Raw genomic sequence first — 16,021 nt, 5'->3', positions numbered from 1 at the left:
ATTTTACATACTCTTAACCGTTCTCGAGTTAGAGGGCGAGAAGCTTAGCCACACATGCGAAAGGGCAAGGTCAATGTAGAATCCCAGTTTAATCTACAATGGGCAAGTTTCCTAAAACTCCAAAATCGAATTTAAAATTATTTATGGAAACCCCTTTCCATTAGTTATCCAACACGTGAAAGATTTGCTTCAAAATTAAGAAATTTCAGAAATATACCCTTCGAAAATTCGAGTATGTAAAAGCTTGTGACGTAGAATGCCTTTACTAAAGTCTAATAATTTTTGTTAATTAGACAACAGTGGAACTGATCAAGAAGATATAGAATTCTATATCCACACATTTCAAAAAATTGTTTCTGTAATCTGTGTCTATATATTCTTAAAAACGATGACATTTTGTGTCATTGTTTGATATTTCTATGCACTGTTTGTTTTCCTTGTCAAATGTGATCACCAAACTTGATATTTATTAAGTCTATGATGATCATAAAACTTTCATGACCTTTATTGATTCGACGGGCGTTGCCGGATTGTGAAAATGACGTAGAATGTTCATAAGAGAGCACTTCTGAAATCAGAATTCTCGTAAGTGAATACAGACAAAACGCAATATGTTAAAATTCTAAAAAAATATATTTCGATATATTTGAGTTATAAGGATTTCAATGACATATATTTTGAAATTTAGGAAAATACCCCATTGTCAAAATGACAAGGTATTTCCATGATGACAATTTCGAAATTAATCGTAAAAATTTTATTGTTGTCTGTGACTGAACCTTAGAATGTACTATTTTCCAACGAGTGAATTTTCGCTTCAGCATGTATCGCTAACAACCTCGCATTAATCGCCACATATCTCAAAAACGTTTGAACGTAGAAAAAATTGCTTGAGACAAAATTTGAAGAAAATGTTATGCTCTACAACTTTTATAATGAATGCGAAAACAATTGGAAGCCCAGGAGAGGAGATAATTCAAAAAAACTGATTTTTGTGACCTTTTTGACCAATTTTTATTGTTTCGGCGTGCTAAAACTGTCAGATTATATTTTTTTCGTTATTCTTGAATCATTAGCTTCAAAATAGGAAAAAAAGCCACCGCGCTAGAGGATGTACACGTGACTTTTTTTTTTGCAACTTTGGCGCCCTTCCACACATTTTCGACACGCTTAAATTGTCAGATTAAGAGAATATATACTTTTCAACATGTAATTAACCACATATATCTTAATCTGATACGCTTGATTATGTTTTTTTTTTACTATTCTGACAGGCTGTCCTAGACAATTCCCCCTATATACAGGTCTAATTTTTGGAAGAGGTACTCTACAGGGTCCAAGGTATGTCCCCTTATATTAATCTGACACGCTCGAGTAAATCCTGAATTTCCCTCTGCGGCTCCCCAACTACATTGGATGAAGAGGTTTCGAATACTTTAAAGCTTGTAATATTCATGAAAAAATATTTGGATATCCTTACTATAATATCATGAATGTGAAAGTCTTTGCTTTTGTTTGACACTCATTCCTATATAATGAAGAGATGACGGAAAATATAGTTTTTTTTCTGAATCATCCAATCGTGCATGAAACTGTTGATTTTAGGCCTTTATGGTCCACGCTGGGTGAACTATAAGAGATAGAGGAAAATGATCAAGTAAAATTTTGCAGAGCTCCAAAAGTTTAACATTCTTAATTCAATCCGAAATAATGGTCTCAGATTTTGATGGAAATTTCACTGTAGTGTAGAGAATTTATCCGAGAAGGTTCTTGTGTGAAATTCATTCCTATATAATGATGAAATATCAACGTTTGCCATAAACAAGTTGTGAAAGAAGCTGTAGATTTTAGGTTTTTATGACTGAGAGAGAAACATTATTGAGTATAATTTTGTAGAGCTCAAAACGTTCTATTGAAAAGTCTACGACGGCTTACATCTAACTTCCGAGGATTACTCTGGCCCTCGCCCTAACTGGCGTGCAAACCCCTTGGAGGCAGAAACCGGAGTTGTGAACAAGTGTGCCTTATCGCCTATCCTAATCAGTTCTATCACTACTGGGGATACGATTTCCTGGTTGGCGTGCAAACCTGGGTTGCAGGAATCAGAGTGGTGAACAATTGTGCACCCTTTTCAAGGAAAATAGATAAGAACCCTTTTTGGTTTCTCCCCGCTGGAAGTACGATTTCTGACTGGCGTGCAAACCCGTTGAAAACAGAATTGTCTGCTATGTGTAAGTCCTGGTTCTGGCTGGTGAACTAATTCGTAACACCCATGATGCGTTTGAAATTGGATCCCCTGTGTTCATTCCGTCTGATCCACACCTTGAATGCACCACATTTACATTGCTATTTCTATTTCATTCCGAGGAGAACCTTATTCTTAGTTTTGTAAAGTAGACTGTTCTTATTCCTTTCATTGTATTGCGCTTCTTAATCACTGATTTATAATAGTGCCTATTGTGTTGTTTGTTGCGAATCAACTAATAAACACCCCAGATATCAGAGAACCTTGCCTTGTACTCGAAGCCACTAGGGTATGTTTGCTATTTTTTCCTTTAAAAAATAGCTGGCGCTCGAGACATCTGAGGAAACGTCATTACAAGACTGAAATTCAAAAAATCACCAGAATCGATTGAGTCATTGCGAAGCTATCTTAAAAAATCTAAATTATGGAGTACCTTTGCAGGAGGGCGTCATAAAAATTGATTATTTCTGATTCGTCCTTGTAAACCTTATTCAACCTGAGGAAGAGTCACGTAGTACCCAAACACCCTGTATATGTGTAAACTCGTGAGTGAGTCCAAACAGCTGAAGTAGAATTAGAAATTTCTGTAGACTTGAACCTCGAGGCATTGAAGTAGTCGTCAGGCGTATTTCTTGCCCTTAAACAGGGGCAGTAAAGTGAAAATCTTCATTGAATTATTCACCCTTGTTCGTCGTTCCTCCAGAATCTATGCAGCTGTCTTCCGATGGAACGTGTTTCTCGTTCCGTTGACAACTCTGTATAATACCCAATATACGGGGAAAGAAAGCGAGACTCCTGATCTTGGAAGATCTAAAAGGGTGGTAATGGCGTAGAGAGATTGCTGCCTGCCAGCCCGATTGATGCGGTCTGAGAATTTAACTTTCGGTATCGAAGCTCTCACGGCCAATTTCACACATCAATCGAGATGCTGCGACTATATCCAAGAATGTGGGCCACGGTAATGCGGGCTACAGCCACAATATGGTTCGACGTGCATACTGTGGAATGATGAAAGGGTCTTTCGGGTGGTGTGAATTCCAGGTTCACTTACGTGAAAGGTTACTGGGATGGATGAACAAGTGTTTTCGATCGGTATAAATAACAAGAAACGTACAATAGAACCCTATTGAAGAGGAATTCATTATTCTCACTGGATCTCCAGAACTATGGATCAAGATTTTTATATGATAACTTGAAACTCTTCGAAGAACCAGTTGTGGGGTTGGAGTTTCAATACTTCTGATGCTACAGGACCAAGTTAAATATTTAAAAAACTATTGAGAACTATCCAAGTGTTTCTTTATTATCTGAGCAAGATATGCTGACATCAAAATTGGAAGATCTTGAAGGTTTTTGGAAATTGGTGCTTCCAATACTCTTGCAGTTCCTCGTGACCTCAAGAAAGTAGTGACCATGACTTCAACTGAAGCCCAGATTGCTTACACCATTCACTATAGGAGCTACTAGCTTGTACTTCGAACAAATAATAACAATAACCATGGAAAACGCCATGTCAATCTGATGCATCAGTCTACAAATGGGAGCAGCAGATGGCTTCATCGCTGGATGGAACTGGACCTATCCCAATAAAACGCGAAAATTTCCAAGGAGACTCGCTCAGCTCACACCTGCATGGACCTCATTCAATAAATCTATAGATCGAAAAGCTGAATCATCTCCTTTGCATAGACTATGTGAAACTACTTGCATCTACTCAAAACCAAATGTAACAGATGCTGAAAATGGTGAAAGAATTCTCTGATGATATCGAAATGTTTGGACTGGAAAAATGTCGTATTCTCACAATACGACAGGCAAAATGAAAGAAGGTAGGTACATTAAAACTCAAGGAAGGTGCATAAATCGAAGCATTAAAGGAAGCATCTAGAGATTAAACAGGCTAGAAGAATAAATCAGAGCCAGATAAAGAAAGAATTGAGGAGTTCAATCGGAGATTGAGTAGGACAATGAAAACTAGTCTAAACATCAAGAATTCGTTCAAAGCGATTGATACTGTCGCTTGCTTTTAGCACGCTCATGTGCCTCTATCTCTTGGATCTCCACCGATTTTACAGCTCTTCAGAGAAAAATAAAGACAGTGCTGACGAAACATCATAAACATCACCCTAAAATAGTGCTCCATAAAACGAACAGTGCTGCTACGTTATCTGGAGGGCTTCAAGGATCATTCCTTCTATAATTTTTTCGTCCAAGACATTCCTTACGCAGGCTTGCAATAGCGAGGCATTGTGTAACCGGGAACAGGAGTTTTCTCCTCTTCTCCACAGAATCTACACTCTTCAGTTTCTGCTAAAACCATTTTCATCATATGCTTTCTAGGGCGACAATGCCACTTATTAAAAATGACGGCGTAACTTATTCTTAATTAGATCCAAATACTTCTTGGATCTTGCAGTCTTTAAATTCCTCCAGAGTGTTTTTCTTTTGATTTCTTCTTTCTCCAGAAACTCTTTCCTATAGATGCATTTTCCTATGCCACAGAAAGGACCTGGACCTGTAAGTCTTGAGCTCCCTTTGAAGCGAGTGTGTTTCCTTTGATTCCAGAGTGAACTGGGACCCAGACTAAGGATACCTTGTTGTTCTTGCCTATTTCATTGAGTTTCCTTCGACAGCCACATAACAGCTTTGAGTCGATGACCTAGGAGTTCAGTTAAAGCTGCAACATGAAGAAAGCAAAATGCAGAAATTGATTGGTAAACCTTTGCATGGGTGACACCAGAATGGGGTCAACTATTATTACGTCGACATATCTGCGCGGAACTACTGGTTGCTTTCCGGAAGATTGTTTCCCGAGACAGAAGGATTCTTCATCATTGCCATCCAGGATCAAGTGATTCCATGGAACTATATGAAATATATCGCCAAGGATGCCACAGTGGTGGACGATATCTTTCGTTATGGCTCTGCGACACATCAAACCATCTAGCACATCACCGGGTTATGCCAGAGTAGGCATAATGATGTTACTAAGATTTAACACCAAGAATTCGCAATAAATTCCAATTCCAATTTCTGAGGTGAAAAAGGTTGCTTATTATATTACAAATACCATCCAGATTCTGTATTGGAAAATGATCATCACAAGCTCTACTATCATCGCACGTTTCTCACAGATCGAAAATTAACTCACAATAGACCTGTCTTCATATATTACCTCGTATATTACTGAGAACAGAGTAGTTGCTAGATAGACACATTAAAAAGATTCAGAATTACAGAGTTCTCGAGGAACAAACCAGGAGACAATAGAAGTTGAAAGATATCTAGACCATCCCTATGGCCATTTCATATGGGTCTGATGCCGAAGAAACTACAGGAGATAGTGTATCTAATTAAGTCATGCCAAAGTGGTACTGCTAGGGAGGTCAAGAACGGTACTTAAGTACATGGGAAATGCAGAAGAACAGCATACTTACAGAAAAATCACTCATAGGGGAACAAAACCAAAAAAAAATTATTTACTTTTCGCCCAATTTCATTTTTGTCAGATTTCTGGTTTTTAAGGTGAAAATTGAAACTTCCTTTATAGGGGTCATCTTTAGGAGGTTGCATCTAAGAAAAAAAAATTGTATGAGAGACCCATACTATTTTGACTCCTTTTTTCTCAACTCATTCAAGCCTTATACACTGCGCAAAAAAATTAACGCACATTCTGAAAATCTCAATTTTAATTAAAGTTAACTCTACATTGACTTTATAACTTATTTTTATGTTCTCTCGGGAAGGTTTTGAACGAAACAAGACACATTAAATGGAAGAAAAATTCAGGATTTCACCGAATCTTATGTGAAAGAAGAGAAATGAACAATTTTCAAAATACTGAAATGCTGATAAGTGAATTAATACTTGGTATTTCCACCCCTTGCGTTAATTACAGCTCGGCAACGACGGTTCATACTCAAAATGAGTGATCTTAAAATGTTCTGATCTAATCCTTCCCAGATTTCTCTGAGTTGGATTCCTATAAGTCATTAAGAGTAGCTGGATGATTTTCTGAACTTCTCAGCCTTCTATTGAGGTTGTCCCAAACCTGCTCAATCGGATTGAGACTTCAACCTCTTCAAGGTACTCCTGAACGATGCGCGCACGATGGGGTCTGGCATTATCGTCCATAAAAATGAAATTTTCACAAATGTATAGGGCAAATGGCACTACATGCTTTTCAAGAATGTTTCTTATATACTTATCAGCATTTATAGCTCCATTATCAACGACCACTAGATCTGCGCGAGCAGTCAAAGATATTCCACCCCATACCATAATCGATCCTCCCCTGAAACCAGTAGTATTCAGGAAATTGCACTGAGCATATCTTTCATGTGGACGTCTGTATACAAGGGAACGTCGATCACAATGGTAGAGGCAGAATCCAGACTCATCTGTGAAGAGAACTCTTTCCCAATCGGCCTCTTCCCAATGGATATGCTCCCTCGCGTAATCCAAACGCGCCCTTCGATGGGCTGGGGTAAGAGCTGGGCCTCTTACCGCGACACGGGGCCTCAAATCATATTCTCTGAGGCGATTTCTCATTGCCTGAGTGCTAATTTGCACCTCATGAGTTTGCGCAAGTTGAATTTGAAGGAGGCGAGCGGTTGCAAACCGTTGTCTCAACGAAGAAACTCTCAAAGTAACGTTCTTGAATGGCAGTTGTTACCCGTGGTCTATCCTGTCCTGGTCTTCGAGTCTTCGGACATTCATACTTGTCTCCCTGAATCGCTGCAACATTCTGGACTCACTTGTATGGGAAACTCCAAACCTTTCTGCAATTCTTGTGTATGTCCACCCTTCTTCTCGCAAAACTACCGCTTGGGCACATACCTCTTGGGTAAAATTGCGTGTTTCGCGTTGCATAGCGATCGAGTGTAGAAAATCAAACGAATGAAAAACTATTGATCACTAGAATTGATCGAAAACAACTGATTTTAGAATGGAGCCAATACATTCAAAATCTGATAATATCATCTTTTTTATTCCTGCTGGGAAAAATATCTGTATTGAAGAAAACCGTTGAAAGTGGGATAACATATGCATGCATAATTCTGATAAAAATAATTATCATTGAGAACACCTTCAGTTGTAGAATAAATTTGAGATTTCCATAATGTGCGTTAATTTTTTTGCGCAGTGTATATTTCGAAAGAGCATTTTATTGAAGCATTTCTATTTTCCCACCCTCATTTCACCCTTCTAATAACTGATATCTGAAAAAGTTCAACAGGACACACCTGTCTCGAGATTGACTGGAATTTACAGTCTCGTCATGTTATCAGCCCAGATTTAAAGGGACCCCAAATATACCTCGGCTTTTAACGGCGACAGAGGTAAAATTGACGGCTGGTCTAGAGCAGAAAAAGCCTTCTATTCCCTGCGAGCAGAAGGCACTTACTGTCTTCTGGAGGCGGTATCGGACAAGACGTATGTGGATGCTGCGGGAATGAAACTGCGAAACATCACATCATGGGGGATGAAGGAAAAATCATGGAGAAAGTGCTAATAATCCAGGGTTTTTGAGATGGAAGGCGGACAAGTTGTTAGAGTCACTGTACAGAATAAGCATGTCGCTCCAAGTTGGGCAGTTGTGGATATATGAATCAATTTCAATCGAAAGAATTATGTACTTAAAAACGTATAAATGATTAGGCGACGTTTCACTATACGGGATGAGAGTTTGGATCGTACAAGTATTTTAACAGTAGATTCTTGAAGTCAAAAGAAACACTTTTTTCCTATACCATTTTTTCCGATTCGGCCCTGATAAAAAGATATAGATATTTTAAGTTTCCATAATGAGCTGTGCTATCCCTGGAAAAACAAAATTACCTTTAGAATAGCTAGCTAAATCTGTGACACTACACATCTGTGGATCTTTTAAACAGAGTTGTATTCAGCCAAAGTAACCAATTTTTCGAATTTCACAGATACTTTTTGCAAATCAAATTACTCAAAAACGGCGCATTATACGTGAAAATATGAAGAATTCTTTCATTTTACAAAACGTTAAATATTCATTAGATACCGTCCAACTTAGTTTCAAGAGTTGTGTTCTTTGAATTTTTGCTATTTTTATTGTGAGTAATGGTGAGATAACTGGAAGACGTGGGTGGTATCTTTTGTTCGAAAAAGATTCATCAAATGAATGAAAAACTATATTCCGAAATTCATTTCATTCGATAAACCTGTTTGTGAGATAGAACTAAAAATAAATTTTTTTTATGGTTTTTCAACAGCCTATATCTTTCAAACCGAGCTGATTCGGAAAAAATGGTAAAGGCAAAAAGTGTTTTTTTGACCTCAATATTCTACTGTTAAAATATTCGTACGAATCAAAGACTCACCCTGTATTTCCCGAGGTAATTACATTAATGTGAAGTTGGCGCAGACTTCTTTGAAAAATACTTTTATTTTTTGGAGGTCTGGGTAGATCTGAAAGAGTTCTGGAGTTCTTGAAAATTTCGAATAGTTCCAGCAAATCATGTATTCTAACAAAAAAAAAAAACAAATTAATGCGATAACTTGACACGGCTTTGAAAATTTTTTGGTAAAAATTGACCTCAGAAGAGTTCTGATGAGTGGCTGCCTTACATTCACACCCTGTACAACAAGAAGAGATTGAAAAAAAATTACCCTGTGCCAGTGATTTCTAAGTTATACCTACAGTGAGTTTCATAAAACTTTGATTGTCTGATCAACGATTTGATAGTTACTCGATTTCTGAAACGAAATCACTAAAACCTTTTCATTTCTGAATATATTGCAGAAGTGGCAATTGAGAATAATTGAATGGACCTATGAACATCAGAATAATCGATTGAAAACAAATTTACCTCTATTCGTCGATCAAGCGTTGATTCCCCGATCAAGCTTCATGAAACCTAGGGTAAGTCAAACATAGGCTGTCACACTTCATTTGCTGCTCAGTTTATTATTCCAAAATCAAATTGGATTTTATCTGGCGAACTGAAAAATATCCTTGACTACGCTACTGCATTCTACATGAAAAAGTGTCTGTAGAATGTAACATTTGTTTTTCGATATCACTGATACTTTACGAAATAGAGGCAGCAGTAGGAAGAGCCGAAAAATGAGTTTTCCCTTATAACTTGAAAACAAAAGAAGACAGAGGGATGCGGTTTTGGCCATTAACAATATTTTGAAAATCGAGGTAGGAAACGTGCCATCCATTTTTCCCTAGCTCTTAAGGTTACAGAGCTGTCATTCAATCCCATCGAATTTTGCCCACCTTGTACTAGTATAGCAAGTCTCTGATATTACAATGAATCAGCGTATGCTGAAATGACGTTATTTCCATAATATACCATTAACATTTTCCAGAAACCATCAGATTTCACAAATCCCCGAATAAATTTCGAAAACTACCCCTACCTCAAATTTCCCTCCCTCTAGACACCCCAAATCTTCGACAAACCCCTTCAACCAAGGACCGAATTAATTGGTCCCCGTCAAAACCCGTCCCGAACAATGTACACCCCCACGATGACCACCATTGACCCACTAATCGCCTGTGTACATTTCCACTTGCCAAATCAAACGGAGAAACGTCGACGTCACCATCTAATCGAGTAGGTGTCGTTTTCAATGGGCTCAGTCGATGGGCTCATTGTTACCCCGCTCTCCATCTTTCGAGCACCGACGTGGCACTCAAACCACAGAAAATCCTCGTGACTGTCCCGCCCGAAGCCGGAAATACAGGGTTGGGATCCATACGAGATCATCCCTGGATTGAATTTGTGAGTAGAAGAGTGGGAATAGAAATTTTACTCGTTTTGTGGAGAAGGCTTAGAGAGGGGGTTGTATTCAATTAGAAATAGACGAGAATACAATATTATTCCAAAATGTTCACTCTCACACCTAAGCGCTAAAGTGATCGACTGGCTTGATGCAGAGAACGGCTGACCGCTGAACTAGGACATTGGATGGTATAACATTATCTTTAGTGAAAAATCTAGATTCTGTTTGGGCATGCATGATGGTCTTGCAAGGGTGAAAAGGCGGCTTTGTGAAAGACGAGATAAGCTATTGATTATGGAAGCACCATAGATTAAATCAAAGACAACACGATGTTACAGACATTTATAAAGACCCAGTACACTGATACCATTGTAGAAAACTGAATAAGAAACATGCCTCTCGTAGCCCTCTAGGTGAGCTGCCAACTCTTACTAGCTACCATTTTGAAAAGTGTAAAGGTCGATTCATTCAGCGTTACTTAGTACTTTTACCTAAGAAGGAAACAATCTAATGGGTCGATGGAGATCACGTAAACGCCATATGTGAATTATGGTGAGTTTCTGCAGAGATACTAAGAACTAATACCTAAGAAAGGCACCAATCTAATTGGCTGGCATATGGCTTGCATGTGTTTGCCCATGAGATTGGTCACTTTTTTTAGGTATTGGTTCTTAGTAGCTGTGCATAAACTCACCATAATTGGCATATGGCGTTCACGTGATCGCCACCTGCCAATTAGATTGTTTCCTTCTTAGGTATTAGTTCTAAGTAACGCTGAATGAATCGACCTTTACACTTTTCAAAATGTTAGCTAGTAAGAGTTGGTAGCTCACCTAGAGTGACTGCTGCATTTGCAGTACAGCTTGCTGTACAGTTTTTGCAAGTGACTGCTGCATTTGAAGTGCAGCTTGCTGTACAGTTTTTGCACATGACTGCTGCATTTGAAGTGTAGCTTGCTGTACAGTGATTGCAATACCATCGCTGTATTTGAAGTGTAGCAACGCTGTACTGTGACTGTAAGTCAAATGCAGCCTTAATTCTTAGTAAAACTGTGTGAACCCACCCTTACAGTTGGGGAGCCGACGATGCTAAAACAGGATTTACTCGAGCGTCGTAGAGACTTAGTTGATTTTGAAGATTATATGGTAGAAAGAAAAAAAGTTCTATGATGTATGCAATTTCAATGGTGGGTAAAGCGTCTGCAGGTTTTCAAAGATGTAAAAAAAATCGTCAGGTTTACATACTCGAGCGTGTCAGATCAAGATACTGTATATGCCCTACGTGTCCCTGATAATAAATTCATGTTAATCTGACAGTTTGCGTGGTGGGGCTGGCCGTACGGAAGGGTTGAAACTGCTAAAAAAGAAATTTTTGGAGCGTGTCAGATTTTTAAAGAATATGTTAATTGGGCCCAAAGGAAGCTACTTTTCAAAAGACTGACAATTCGGACGTGACGCAAGGTCACAGAGCCGGTACTTCGAAAATGCAAAAATCGTTACTTGTACATACTCGAGCGTGTCAGATTTTCATATAGATAGTTAATTTCTGTGTTGCAGACGTGTTGACCCATTAATCTGACACTAATCAGAGGGGATCTTCTTAATCTCACAATTTGAAGATGATAATATCCCTTCCTGTACCTCTAATAGTTTCTATATTTATTACGAGAGTTGTAGATAATAAAATTCTATACAACTTTTGTCTGAAGCAATTCTACCTAATCTTAACCGTTTTCAAGTTAGAGGGCGATAAGAGCGAGGAGCTTAGCCACACATGCTAAAAGCTAAGGTCAATGTAGAAACCCAGTCTAATGTATATTCATCGCCACATATCTCGAAAGCGTTCAAACGTAGAAAAAATTGCTTCGGACAAAATTTCTAGTAAATGTAATGCTTTACAACTTTTATAATGAATGCGAAAACAATTTGAAGTCCAGGAGAGGAGAGGAGATTTAAAAAACCTGTTTTTTGTGAATTTTATGGACAATTTTTATTGTTTCGGCTAGCTGAGACTGTCAGATTATATTTTTTCCATGATTCTTGGATCATTAGCGGATCATTGCAAGTTTGGCGCCCTCCTACACATTTTCGTCATGCTTAAATTGTCAGATGTGGAGAATATATACTTTTCAACATGTAATTAACCACATATATCTCAACCTGACACTCTCAAGTATGTACAATGATTTTTTTACTATTCTGATTGTCCTATACAATCCCCACTATATACAGGTCTAATTTTTGGTAGAGGTACACTACAGGGTCCAGGGTATCTCCTCTTATATCAATCTGAGGTGCTCTCGAATTTCCCTCTTGGGCTCCCCAACTATTAGTCAGAGGCTTGTCTAAGGCCAGACAGGAGCAAATAATACACCTACTTCTTGCAAAGAAAGTACTCTGTTTGTTACATCAAACGCTCCATAGTTTTGTTCAATCTTTCTTGTAAGTTTGATTCTAAATTTGGTCCAAACTTCGAACGAATGTCAAGGTCGAAATGGCGAATCCATCCCTGACCTCGAAGCCACCGAGACGTCATGGATAGGGTCGGAGGAGCACTAATCTCTTCAGACTTTGAAGAGTGCCATCCGTGAGGCTTGCGTCAACTCTATTGTCTACGAAAGGACGCCGCGGTGGAAGATTCCTTGACAAAGTGTGTGCACGTTTGAATTCAGGGGATTTTAACGATAGTCCGCCACTTCGTGTTCAGGAACTCGATCTTCGCATTCGCTGAAGGGTTTCTGCGTCTCCAACCGAATTCGATATCGTATGAATAGTCTTCTTTCAAACGTATAGCATATAAATATTACAAAAAATATAAAGATGTACCTATTCATTTTATATTAACAAACAGAATTTCAAATATAAAATTGTGCCCTCACCCCAACTGCATTCCTGGAACCGCCACTGCAACGAGCTCGATGAAATTTCGAGATTTATTACTAAAAAAGCTGCTCTTTTTGAATATGTATCACATTTCCATCTACGGTTACTTTTATAGAGAGATAAACGACTCGAAAGCTGATCTTCTGAAAACCCTGAAAAAGCTGTTAAAAATTCGTCAAGACCGAACTGTTGCTCCGAGATGGATGAAATTCTCAGATTTATTACTAGAAGAGTTGCTCTCTCCGAATATGTATCACATTTCCATCCACGGTTACTTTTATTGAGAGATAAACGACTCGAAATCTGACCTTCGAAAAATCCTGAAAAAGCTGAATTCAGTAAAAAGCTCATCAAGACCGAATGGTTGCATCTAGATGGATGAAATTCGCAGATTCAATACTAAAAGAGTTGCTCTTCCAGAATATGTATCAAATTTCCATCTACGGATACTTTTATTGAGAGATAAACAACTCGAAACTGACCTTCGAAAAATCCTGAAAAAGATGGGTTCAAATTCGTCAAGAATGATAGGTTGCACCTAGATGGATAAAATTCTCAGATTTATTACTAGAAGAGTTGCTCTTTCAGAAAATCTATCACATTTGGATGTACGATGATTTTTTTTGGATATACGCAGATATTTCTGGGAGATACGCGTTTATAAAGTTGTCCCAGATAATCCCAAATAAGATGGAGGCAGTTATAATTCGTCAATACTTAACGACTACAACAAGGGTCGATGAAATTTCTGGATTCATTACTAAGAGAATTGCTCTTTCAGAACTTGAAATACATAATTTCAATTATAAAATTATGATGAATGGTATTTTCACAACAAATTTTGTATGACGTTTCAGATTGATTTTATAATATCATGAATGACACCTTTTGATTTTTGTTTATGTATCGATTCAAAAAGATGGTATACAACGTGAGTAGATTCTAGATTTAGGGGTGGTTGTATTGAACTGTGACCATTTTAAGCATTTTGTACGAAATAGAAAATACTGAATATATGAATTTGGCGCTTCACTTTTCACTTACTCTGAAGACCTTATAAAAGCTGGTTAAAAACATAAACTTCTTGGTACCTTCACTCTTATTTCCTTTTTTTATTCTATCGTACCGAATAATTCGTTGCATTCAAGAAATTACTGGTGTAGAATTATCCGGAATCAGTATAACAGCGTGTACTTTGAAGCGGTGTTTCCAACTCACAGAAACGTATTTGTTGAAATTCGAGCTGAATGGAGTGTTTTAAAGCTTTTTAGGACCCTCTGGGGTATTCCTCACATACTGAAGGGACCTAGGGGCGTATGCTCCTACGTATCAATTACCGGTTTTGCCGGATCATCGAATTTTCTCCAGGAATTCAACGAATATTAATAACACGAGGCTCGGTTTGTCACATTTCCAGTTCAGTCGTTTTAAATTGTCTTTCAGTTTTCAATTCTCATTGTCCAATCTGAATGAGGAATGAGGAATTGCATTGATACAATATGGAACACTAAATGCGAAAGAATATGTAGAAAAATATCGAATTGATCTGGCCGATACTATATGATAGTCCATAATTGAACTAAAACAGAATTATATGATTTTTACTAACATTTGAATTTTTGAACAATTTTTTCTGTTCCTCCTGTACCTTCGCCCACCTGAAGATGCTAGTGTTATAGCGAAACACGTTTCATGTTTTAAGAAGTTATGTTAATGAAATCATACAGGGTGTCCGCGCCATGAGGCAGCCAGCGGTCGATAACTCTAATTCTACTAACTGTACAAAAAAGAGTTTCAAATAAAACTTTTCTCTTTTAAAGTAGAGCATCTCCTAAAATTATTCAGAACTATACAAAGTGTTTCGTTTCTTCTGCACAGCTATCAACTTCGTTATTTTAAATGGAACACCCGATATATTTTAACATTTTTGAATTCCTTGTTAAATTTGAACATAAGTTTGATAACACAACTATGTCTTAATTCTTGAAGGTTTTCGAGAAATTTGACTTTTTATCAATATTTTGACAGTTTTTACTTACATAAAGGACTACATCTCCGTCCCTATTCTATGTAAATGATTTAAATTTGGACTGTGTCTGGTCAATAAATGATATACTGAAAGTTTTCTTTGTCAATAACCATACAGGGTCCACCAAAACGTAGATCCATTATCAACACAGAAATTCATCAAAATCTTCATTTTTTTAAATGGCCACCTATATTTTTTTTCTGTTCATTATTTAAACATTTTTTGTTCGCTTTTAGTTGTTTCAAATAATGAGCAGAAAAAAATATCGGTTGCCATTTAAAAAAATGAAGATATCGATGAATTTCTGTTATGATAATGGATCTACGTTTTTGTGGACCCTGTATATAATTTGGTTATTTACAAAAAAAATTTTAAGTGTTTCATTCATTGACTAGACACAGTCCAAATTTGAATCAATTACATAAAATAGGGACGGAGCTATAGGCTTTTATGTAAGTACCTCAAACTGTCAAAATATTGATAACAAGTCAAATTTCTCGAAAACCGTTGAGAATTCAAACATAGCTGTGTTATCAAATTCATACTCAAATTCAACAAGAAATTCAAAAATGTAAAAATATATAGGGTGTTCCATTTAAAATAACGAAGTTGATAGCTGTGCAGAAGAAACGAAACACATTGTATGGTTCTGAATAATTTTAGGAGATGCCTTACTTAAAAAGAGGAAAGTTGTAATTGAAACTCTTGCGGATACCCTGTATATCCTGTTTTTAGTAGAATAATATTCTCTAAAGGTACAATTAATTCGTTTTAAAAAAATGTCGGAGTTTTCTGCTCCATAGCCAAAGTTCAAGATTACTTAAAAAAGAACTAAAAGAAACGAACATTCATCTTTTAAATTAACAATGTGTTTGGTCTGAAAAGTCAAATAAGAGAAATCTAACACTTATATCTCCAATAATAAATTGAATAAGAACCCGTAACTTCCATTCAACCATATTCTCGAAAGGGGTTGAAGAGGAAAATATAAATGTGATTACGTTATTAAAACGGTTCTTAAGCTTTTCATATCGGTGCAAATCCAAGCCATAATCAATCGTAACATTGTTCTGGCGCCATGAAAAATGGTACGAA

At 37.3% G+C, this 16,021-nt stretch overlaps 1 protein-coding gene across 1 annotated transcript in view; it reads left to right on the top strand.

Moving 5' to 3' along the window:
- Positions 1-16,021, top strand: part of LOC123316842 (matrix metalloproteinase-2-like) — a 141,657-nt gene that overhangs the window by 91,992 nt on the left and 33,644 nt on the right. The window lies entirely within an intron of this gene.

This window comes from Coccinella septempunctata, chromosome 7 (assembly GCF_907165205.1).
Source record: "Coccinella septempunctata chromosome 7, icCocSept1.1, whole genome shotgun sequence".
NCBI lineage: Eukaryota > Metazoa > Arthropoda > Insecta > Coleoptera > Coccinellidae > Coccinella > Coccinella septempunctata.
This window is presented reverse-complemented; position numbering and strand designations above follow the sequence as displayed.